Source organism: Zonotrichia albicollis, chromosome 17 (genome assembly GCF_047830755.1).
Source record: "Zonotrichia albicollis isolate bZonAlb1 chromosome 17, bZonAlb1.hap1, whole genome shotgun sequence".
Classification (NCBI taxonomy): Eukaryota; Metazoa; Chordata; class Aves; order Passeriformes; family Passerellidae; genus Zonotrichia; species Zonotrichia albicollis.
The window spans coordinates 4,012,051-4,022,916 of NC_133835.1; positions in this window are offsets into that span (position 1 = coordinate 4,012,051).

Genomic DNA, 10,866 nt, shown 5'->3' on the forward strand with positions numbered 1-10,866 from the left:
GAGCAGCGGGAGCACAGTGCCTCTCCAGGGGGAAGCCTGGAGCAGCGAGTGCCTGTTCCAGTCTGCTCCCACCCACCCGCCGCGGCTGCCGTACGTTACCAGCCGGCCCCGAGCCCACTGCGGAGCGTCCAGAGGCTCAGTTTGAAAAATGCTCCTCGGCTGTGTTTGTAAAATGCTCCTCTGCGCTTTCCCGCGTGGCCTCAGCACGGGAAGCGATGCTCTGCTGCACCACACAGATCCCGGGACCCCCTCGCTGCTCAGATTCCATTCCCGACGCTGGGCAGCGCAGCCCCAAGGCAGCGCCTGCTTCTGCCCGGGCAAACCCGAGCCTGGCACAGGGGCAGAACCCGCCGCACATCTCGGTCTTAATCGGCCCAAAATAAACCCACGTGGGGTTGATTAGCACGTTGCTCAATACCCCTTTCTGTTCAGCCCACAGCCCCCTGCCCCCTCCCCAGATTTCCTCTGGACACAGGCTGGGATTGCACTGCTGCTCTGCCCTGAGCCAGATGTGCCTCCAGCACAGGAAAACCGGGATTGTACAGCAAACCAGGGCTGTACAGCAAACCAGGATTGTACAGCACACCAGGATTGTACAGCACACCAGGATTGTACAACAAACCAGGGCTACCAGAGCTGTAAAACAAACCAGGATTGTACAGCAAACCAGGATTGTACAACAAACCAGGGTTGTACAGCAAACCAGGATTGTATAGCAAACCAGGATTGTACAGCAAACCAGGGGCTGTGCAACACACCAGGGCTGTACAACACACCAGGAATGTACAGCAAACGAGGATTGTACAACAAACCAGGGCTGTACAACACACCAGGACTGCAGTGATACCTTTTGTTGCAGGTATCACTCCCTGCAGCTCGTGGAGCTGTAAATCTCTGTGTGCCTCTGGCCACGGCTTGCTGAGCCCCCCCGTGGCTCCATGAATGCCAAGGTGGTGTCTCCAGCCTGTCAGCAGCTTGTGAGCATGACAAGGGGGGGTGCGAGTGGAATAAGGGACCCCAGGAAGATGGGAAGGGCTCTGTGTCCCATCCCCACCCTGCAGCACACGAGAGGGGCTCTGTACCCCAGCCCCACCCTGCAGCGCAGCCACTGCACTGGGAAAGGAAGGTTCCTGGGCATCCTGCCCTTTCCAGGAAGATTTGCAGCCACAGGTGCCGCTTTCCAGGCTCTGGCACGTTGCCTGGCACCACACCTTGCAGCAAAGCAGGCTGAGCAGTGCCAGGCGCTGTCCCACGAGGGATGCAGGGCGGGTGGCACTGCCGTGCCCTTCTGTACGTGCCCGTGGCCAGGGCTGGCGGCAGGGCTGCCCTCCCCAGCACCATTAGCAGCCGTGCCGTGACTCAGAGCTGCTGCATGACTGCACATGCCCCGAGCGGGACAGGCGCTGACCGAGCCGTGCTGCCTGTGCTCATTAGCGATCATCATTAGTCCTGCTCCCGGCAGTGCTAATTGCGTAACGCCGGCACACGGTGGGCTGCCCTCGGGGAGCCACAGAGCTGCAGGGCAGAGAGCGATGAGGGCAGCATGTCGGCAGCCTGGTCCTGGGGAACAGCCCCTGGTCCTTGGGAACAGCCCCCAGGATGTTGGGAACATGCCTAGACCTTGGGAACAACCCCCAGGATGTGGGGAACAGCCTTGGGAACAGCCCCTGTCCTTGGGAACAGCCCCCAAGGAGGTTGAGAACAACTCCCAGGATGTTGAGAAGAGCCCCTGGTCCTTGGAAACAGCCCTCAGGATGTTGGGAACAGTCCCCAGGATATTGGGAACAGTCCCTGGTCCTTGGGAACTGCACCCAGGATGTTGAGAAGAGCCCTCAGGATGTTGGGAACAGTCCCCAGAATATTGGGAAGAGCCCCTGGTCCTTGGGAACAACCCCCAGGATGTTTGGAACAGCTCCCAGGATGTTTGGAATAGCTCCTGATCCTTGGGAACAGCCCCCAGGATGTTGGGAACAGCCCCCAGGATGCCATAAGGAGGGACAGGACATGCCCCAAACTCTGCTTGGGGCTGAGCACAGGGTAGAAAGTGAGCTCTGGGCAAGCTCAGCCTCCCTAAGGGAAGCCCACTCTGTCAGATGTCATCACTCACAGTCCCCCTGCTGGAGCTGGGCTCTCATCCCTGCCCTCCCAGCCTGGCCCTGGCTTGTCCCCACTCCTGTCCAGGTGCTCTCAGATTGTTGTACCCCTGCTGGGTTTGTGTGGCCGGGTTTTGGCAGTAAGGAGAGGGCTACAGGGGTGGCTCCTGCCTCCCCCACGTCCAGCAGAGCCAATCCCTGGTGGCTCCAAGATGGATGTGAACCCTGGCTGTAAATCTGGCCAACCCAAAGAGGACGTGAATCCCCTCAGAGCAGGATGTGCCTCCCGTGGTACCTGTGCATCCCCACAAGCAGGGTGTGTCTCACCCCCTCTTTGGAGGCTTTGGAGGCAGCTGAGGGCTGAGCCCCTTTCTGGCACTGCTGCCCAAGGCAGGAGCAGGTTTGGGGTGGAAGTGGCAGGGATGTGAACAGAGCTCAGAACATCCCCTGGGGCTGGAGGCAGTGCAGGCAGCCAGGTTTAGGGCTGAGCCAAGGCAGGTGCCTGGCCCCGTGCTCACCTCCATCACCCTGGCACTGCCACGGAGCTGTGCTGGAGGGCACAGAGCCCTCGATGGCCAGGGCTGTGCCAACTGATCTCACTGATGGTCTGCTGTAGTGGCTGCTCCTGAACTAGTTGTTCCCAGGGGAATTATTCAATAAATTTGAATTAAATGTGGGCAGGCAGCTTTCTGAAGCCTCTGAAAGGAAAGCAATGAGCTTAAGCAGCCCCCTGGGCCCTCGGGAGGTCTGGCTGGCAGCCAGCTGAGCCAGGATCCAGCACAGCCCTGAGCAGAGCAGGGGAGAGCTCTCACCAGCACCGTGCCTGGAGCTGGGGCTGAGCAGGGCTCTGCTGCCCACCCAGCCCCTCCTGAGCCTCACCAGGGCCTGGAAAGGGACACAGGAGAGGGGACCAGAGGCAAAATCAGCCTGTGCTGGCTCCTGGCACAGGGACAACCCTGCAGATGGATCCCAGCTGTCACCTCCAGAGCCACCACTGGTGTGCACAAGGGCAGGAGCACCCCAGGGGCTCAGGCTGACGTCCCAAAGGACAGGGCCCAGGGGAGAGGCAGGAACCAGTGAAGGTGTTGACACCTGGGCACCCTTCTGGACCAGGCTCTGCACACTCCCTGCTCCTTCTCTGGCTCCCAGAGGCAGTGCTGGCTTCTCTCCAGCCCTGTGATGGGTGAGGCTGTCAGGTGCATCACAGCTGAGGGTGCTCAACCCTGTAGCAAAGTGCAGCAGGGCCTGAGGAGTGGCAGGAGGCAGGGCCTGAGCCCTCAGTCCCCAGGGTGCAGATGGACCCTGTGATCCTGGCCCAGGCTGTGGTGAGCAAAGCCAAACCCCCTCTGCCTTGAGCTGATGATTCTCCAGTTTCTTAGGGAAAAAAAAATGTAGAAATGGTTGTGATGCTCAGGCACCATTCAGCAACCCCCCCTTGTTCAAACAGCATCCAGCACTTTATATAGACACTGACACACTGTTGGAATGACAAACATCCCAGGTGCATCATTTTTAAACACCTACATGCATTGTTTGCTGTTTGCTGTGCTCCCCCTCCCCAGTGCTGCTCCCACTGAGGGGATTTTGCTGCCAGGGAGGGCCCTGAGCAGGGACACGAAGCCAAGGATCCCAGGGGAGGCTGTGCCACCCCAGGGGACTCTGTGTGGCACTCCAGGGCACTCTGTGGCACCCCAGGGCACTCTGTGTGGCCTGTCAGGCCTTGCTCACATCTGGGGGAATCACTTTGCTCTCCAGCTGTGGCACATCTGCTTGCAGAGCTGCTGAACATGATGTTGCACCAGGATGGTCTGAGCAGCCATAGCAACGGAGCTGCCTTGGGTTCCCACCTTCCCCAGCAGAAATGAGGCTGATTTCTCCCAAATTTGCTGCTGCCTGACAGACACCAGCAAAAACCTCTGGCCAGGCAGGGGAGAGGAGTTCTGGGAAGGTGCTCAGGCTGAGAATCTGCTGTGAGGGCTCTGGTGCAGTATCCAGCTCCAGAGGCTCCAGCCAGTCCCACCTGCACCAGCTGGACCCTCCACAAATCCTGAGCTGCATCCCAAACCCTGGTTCACTCCTCCAGCATCAGCAGGGTGGGGAGCACTGCTCCTCTGCCCTACAGCTTGAATTCCACAAGGGGCAGGAGGAAGCACCAGACATCCAACACCTCTGTGTGATGGTGTTCAGAGGGGTCTTGTGTTGAGGGAAGAGACCAGGATCTGACTCCATGTTTCAGAAAGCTTGATTTATTATTTTATGATAAATTTTAGATTAAAACTATACTAAAAGAATAGAAGAAAAGATTTCATCAGAAGACTAGCTAAGCTAAGAATAGAATCAGAAAGAATGATAACAAAGGTTTGTGGCTTGGCTCTCTGCCTGAGCCAGCTGACTGTGACTGTCATTAATTACAAACAACCACATGAGACCAATCACAGATGCACCTCTTCCATCCCACAGCAGCAGATAATCAATGTTTACATTTTGTTCCTGAGGCCTCTCAACTTCTCAGGAGGAAAAATCCTAAGGAAAGGGTTTTCCATAAAAGATGTCTGTGACACCTCTGGGCTCAGCAGCAGCCTGTGGAGGGACAGCTGTGCCAACCCAGCAGCAGAGCACGAGGGCATTGCCCTCTGAAATGGCTGCTGGCCTTTGGAGATGGAGGCCCTGGGCCCAGGAATGGTCACAGGGATTTAAGGAGTCACAGCAGCCCTCCCAAATGCTGAGGGCACCCTGGGATAAGGGCAGCACCAGTTTCCATAGCAGAGCACAAGCTTCTCCTTGACTGGCAGTGAAGAATTAAAAACCTGCAGGTATAGGGAAAAAAACCAAACAAGAGACACCCTGGGCTCTCCTTCCCTGGCCCTGAGCTCACCCACTGCTGGGCCAGCCAGGATCAGCACCCACTGCTCTGCCACAGCCTGTGTCTGAGCCAGTCCCAGCTCCCAGCACTTTGCAGCTCACACTCTCCTGTCATCACGGCTTCCTCAGAGCAAGTCCCAGAGCTCCACTGAGCCCCCCAGCCTGCTCTGCCCTCCCCCTGGGCTGTTTGGCTGCTGCTCAGTGCTCCTGGGACCTGCTTTGGGGAGGAAGTGGGAGGCTCTTGCTTTTGGGGTACAAGATCACCACACTGAGCTCCATCCTGCCCTCCCCTTGCTCTCCCCCACCCAGGCATTGTGGCTCTGCAGGGACAGCAGTGCAGGATTCCCAGGCTGGCTGTCCCCAACAGCAGTGTGGCAGGGTGGGGATGTTCCTGAGCAGAATCCTGCTCCAGGAGTGCAGCACAGCCCTCAGCACATCCCACTGCTGTGGGACAGGGAGGTGCCACACTGGCAGGACCTTGGCAGGGCAGCCTGGCTCTCCCAGGCTGGACATGATGGCTCTCCTGGGCTGGATGTGGCTCTCCCAGGTTGGAGGTGATGGCTCTCCCAGGTTGGAGGTGGCTCTTCCCTGGTTGGAGATGGCTCCACCAGGTTGGACATGGCTCTTCCCAGGCTGGAAGTGATGGCTCTTCCCATGCTGCAGGTGGCTCTCCCAGGCTGGAGATGACTCTCCTGGGCTGGAGGTGGCTTTTCCCAGGCTGGACATGGCTCTTCCTAGGTTGGAGATGGCTCTCCCGTGTTGGAGATGATGGCTCCCCCAGGCTGGACATGGCTCTCCTGGGCTGGAGGTGATGGCTTTCCCGGGCTGGATATGGCTCTTCCCAGGCTGGAGATGGCTCTCCTGGGCTGGACATGATGTCTCTCCCGAGCTGGACGTGGCTGCCATGGTGTAGGAATGCCTGTGGTAATTTAGGGCAGCAGAGTGGCCCTAGAAACCCTGAGAGCTCCCCCAGCCCAGCTGTCAGTGACTCCTGTTTGGGACAGGGACAATGGCCATGCGTCAGGTGGGTCCTGTCACCCGTGAGTCTTCTCCTACCCAAAAGCCCAAAGCAAACCGAGGCCTTTAACAACGGAGTTGTGCAAAAAACCCCAAATTTGCGTTTTCTGCCCCATTTCTGCTGGGCTGGAGCTGCGGGGCTGCGTCGCCACCTGGTGGCCACAGGGAGCAGCGCAGCCGCCTTGGCGCTGCTGTCGGGAATGGGGAAAAAATGAAAAAAAAAAAAAGAAAAAAAAAAGGGTGAAAAGAGTTTTGAACACTCTGCAGACACAGCAGCGTTGTAGAAGTACGGTTATAAATCGTTATCCATATAAATGTTATTATGTTTGCCTTTATAGATAAAAGCGATACAAAGTTCCTTCAGTTTATATCCAGTGTTTAATTTGAATTTTGTATCCCTGTGCTGGATACCTCCAGCGCTTTTGTGCCTTTCCCTTGGAGACCGCAGCTGTGTTCCAGCCCTGCCCAACCTGTTTTAGGCACTACCAGCAACATTTTAGCAGGGGAAAAAGCCTTCCCTTGGCTCCCACCACACTGGTGGGTTTGTGCTAGGAATATTAACATGGCAAAGAGTGAAAGGATAGTGAAAGGATACAAAATATTAATTTATTTTTTCTGGATACCTAATAGGACATTTTAACAAGACTAGAAATGTAAAACCCAGTCAGAGCTGAGAGCACAGGTGTCCATCTCCCCTACAGGCACCAGAGACACCTGAGGATGTTCAGCCAGGGGTCCAAGGACAGCAACTCAACCAAAAGCTGAGGAATACATAAATAAAAATCTAAATAAACTCTTTCCTGTTGTTAACCTGGCCACTGAGAAATTACAACCTCCTGCTATGTGAGAATTTTCAAGGCTGGACTCTCTCATTAATGTACTGACCCCAATTTGGCTTTTGAGAAGTCTCCAGAATGCACAACAAGCTTTTAAAAAATGCATCTGTCAGAAATAAAAGAAGTAAACAATCAAAGCCTGAAGTTTTAGCAACATTCTGAAGCCAGTGCAGTATTCTGCAGCTCCAGCAGTGCCCAGGAGCTCTGACCCCAGCTACCCTTGCACTCACCCTTCAGAAAAGACTTTGTAATCAGAAACCCAGGGCAGGACTCGAACAGTGATAAGGAAGAGAGCTCACGAAACAATCATAGCTGTTCCAAGGAGAGGTGTCCCAAGAAAAGCAAGAGCTGCACTTTGTAGCTTTAAAAACAAACTGTCAACATTTACTAATTGGATAGAGATAGCAAGTGATCACAGAGGAGAAGGAAATAACCCACTAATATTTAATCGTTGTTGGGATTCCCGAGGTAATTTGGCTTTCTCTGCCAGCTGCACTGACCATTATGGGGGCTCAACTCATCCAAGCAGGGTCAGTGCCTGACCAGCTACCCCTGGTGAGCCTGAACTCCCCCAGATCCCACCTGGGACCCCACTGCCACCCTCCACATGACGTTCTGGAGTTCTATTTAAATGCAAACCCCAGCTCCTCCTCTCAGGCCTTGCCCGTGGCACTTTCTGGGCTGGTTTCTCTCTCCTGACTGCTCGGGGGTGATGCTGTGAGGGAATTCCTCTGCAGCCTTTGTCCACCTGGGCTGCTCTCCAACAGGCAGGGAGTGTTGCAATGGCTTTGCTGTTTGTGAACAGCCACATTTACACACAAAGGAATCGTTTGCAGCTGCCAAGGGCAGTTTCCAGCTCTAACCCAGCTGTGGGCCAGTGCTATTCCAGTGGGAAGCCCTAGGGAAGAGCTGTGTTGCAAGGAGCATTTCCCCTACTAGGAGATAGGGGGAAATTCCTGTGGTTGCTGCGCTGCTTCTCCCCTGTTTGGCGAGTCCAGGGATGACATCCTTGGGCAGCTCATCCTGGAGCTCATTTGGGTGATCAGAGATCGTGCTCAGCCAGACCTTCCTCTAGGGAAGATCTGGGTACAAACTGGAAGGGCTCAGAAGAAGCAGTGAATGGTTCTCACACCGCCGTGGGTGAAGCTCTTTGTGCTGAGAAAAGAAACTGTTTTTCGGCTCAGAAAAGAAACTTTCTGTCACCTTGAGGGAAGGGGAAAAGGCTGGGACTGAGGGCTGGGCCAGCAACTTCTGTGGTATTTTCGGGGTCTCCCATTGCTGGGAGGAATGATGAATCTGACTCCATGGTCTTAAAAGGCTGATTTATTATGTTATGATCTATGTTATATTAAAGAATGCTATACTAAACTGTACTAAAGAATAGTGACAGGATACAGACAGAAGGCTAAAAGATAATAATGAAAACTTGTGACTCCTTCCAAAGCCCAGACACAGCTGGACTGTGATTGCTCATTAAGTTAAAACAATTCACATGATGGATAAACAATCTCCAACCACATTCCAAAGCAGCAAACACAGGAGAAGCAAATGAGATAATATTGTTTTCCTTTTCTCTGAGGCTTCTCAGCTTCCCGGGAGAGAAATCCTGTGCAAAGGGATTTTTCAGAAAATATGACAGTGACAAACTTCCTGCAAGGAAGAGGAGTGAATGTGTCCATATGTGAGGGAAGAGGCTGGCTGGATATGAAAAGCAAGCAAAAAAAAAAGTTTAAATGAGCTGTAAATTTAAATGTGGCAAGGAGATCTCTTCAATCAAGTGATGGGACCTTGCACTGCTCCATTCCCTGTGCCCTGGATGTACCATGTTCTCCTCATCTTTCACATCTGTTTCATGTGCTCTTTGAAGAGTGTTTCTAATTAGCAGAGCTCAGACAGCAAAATCCAGAGGAGAGCCAGTGCAGAGACCAAACCCTCAGCGTTCAAGGGGATTTAGTGCAGCCAAAACTGAGTGGCACACTTAGAAAATTCTCCCGAATTCAAGTTTTGATCAGTCTGTGTCTCAAAGTTCTTGCATTTGGAGTATGAGGAAGGCTCTGTCTCTGGAAATTTTTGAGTTGTGACCTCTGTAGGAGCAGTACTGGAAATGTGGCTGCAGCTCTTTGGGCTGTGCTCTCAGCTCCTCTCAGCCAAGCTCAGCAGCTTTGTGCCAGGTCCCTGGTAACCAGGAGAGCTGGGATTTCTTGGGATGAGTGCCTCTCCAGAAATAAAACTCACGCTGGCTTCGCTTTTTCTTGAGAGCTTGAGCAAAATGGGATTTTTACAAGTTTTATTCACTGGGTGAATAAAACTGGTAGGGCCTTCAGACCATGTGAAACCAGCAAAGCCAAGGCAACTTTTAAGCAGTGGAGCAGATCCACTGTTGAATAGAAACAAGTAGTTAATGTAAGGTAGATTCTCAGTATAAGGGATAAGAATTCTCAGATCAGGTATAAGAATAAAATATAAGAATAAGGTAGAGAATTCTCAGTATAAGTTATAACAATAAGGTATAAAAATAAGGTGGATTCTCATTTTTTTTTTTACAGCTTAATCCCTGGGTTGCCTGTCTCAGCTCTGTTACTGTCCCCTGCTCTGTGCAGTGTGGGGAAGGCCACCTTGGTGCTGGTGACAGGGACAGTCCAAGGGAAGGTGCCTGCAGTGCTGTCTGCCCTGAAGGTGGCAAATGAAGCCCCTGTAATGAGCTGGCCAGGGCACAAGGGCACAGCCACCACCCCCAGATGGGCTTGGAATTGCTTGGCTTTGGGCAGCAGCCCTAATTACAGCTCATTAATGGAAAACCCTTTTCAGTTTAATTGATGAGAGTTTGTGCTCTGATTTAGAGGGTTTGGTTTCTGATCCCCTGCTCCAAGCAGGTCCTGAAGTTTAGGGAGGAACTTCAGCTTCCATCTGGTCACAGCAGAATTCGAAATGTGACTGAAGATTTTCCATGCTGGGCTTTAATTCCCAAAGATCTGGATGCCAACAGAAATCCTGTGGTGGTGTTTTCAGGGGCCCCAGGATGAGGGAAGAGATGAGAATCTTGACTCCATGTTTCAGAGGGCTGATTTATTATTTTATGATATATATTATATTAAAAGAAAATGATAGATTATAACTATACTAAAAGAATAGAAGAAAGGATTTCATCAGAAGGCTTAAAAGGAATAGAAAGGGATGATAATAAAATCTTGTGACTGCTCACAGCCTCGACACAGGTGGCTGTCATTGGTCATCAAGGAAAGACAATTTCACATGCTGGGTAAACAATTCTCCAGATCGCATTCCAAAAATGTGGAGAAGCTGAAGCTTCTCAGCTTCTCAGGAGAAAAGATCCTGGCAAAAGGATTTTTCATAAAATATGTCTGTGACAAAATCCTTTCCGTCTTTGCCTCTTAGCTGCTTCTCTGAAAAACAAAGCATCAGCCAGGCTTGATTTCAGTGAGTTTGAGGGGTGGAAGCACTGGGGAGCTGATGGGCTGGTGGTGTGATAAATAAGTGGGTTAATAAGTGTTGGAGAAAGCCCATGGGAGTGGACTCTTGGAATGTTTTGGAAGGTTTCAGCTTGCAGCTGACTCCCTGTGCAAGGAGGTCTGCCTTTCCTGGGTGGAGAGAGCACAAAATGCTCGTGGTGAGACAAAAATCTGTGCAAAACATGAACCAGACAAACTTCCCTGCATGGGCTGGCTCCTTCAGGGGATGGAGGAAGCTGTGGGGTGAACCCTGGGCTCTGCCCTAAGTGGACTCACAGCATTCCCAGAATGACCAGGTTGGAAGAGCCCTCCAAGATCATCGAGTCCAGCCCAGCCCCAACCCCTCACCAAACCCTGGCACCCAGTGCCACATCCAGGCTCTGTTAAACACACCCAGGGATGGGGACTCCACCACCTCCCTGGGCAGCCATTCCAGAACTTTATCACTCTTTCTGTAAAAGCTTTTTCCCAATCTCCAGCCTGTATTTCCCTTGGTGCAGCCTGAGGCTGTGTGCTCTGGCTGTGTCAGTGCTGCTGCAGACAGAGCCCAGCCCCAGCTGAGCACAGGCACCTTTCAGGGGCTGTGAG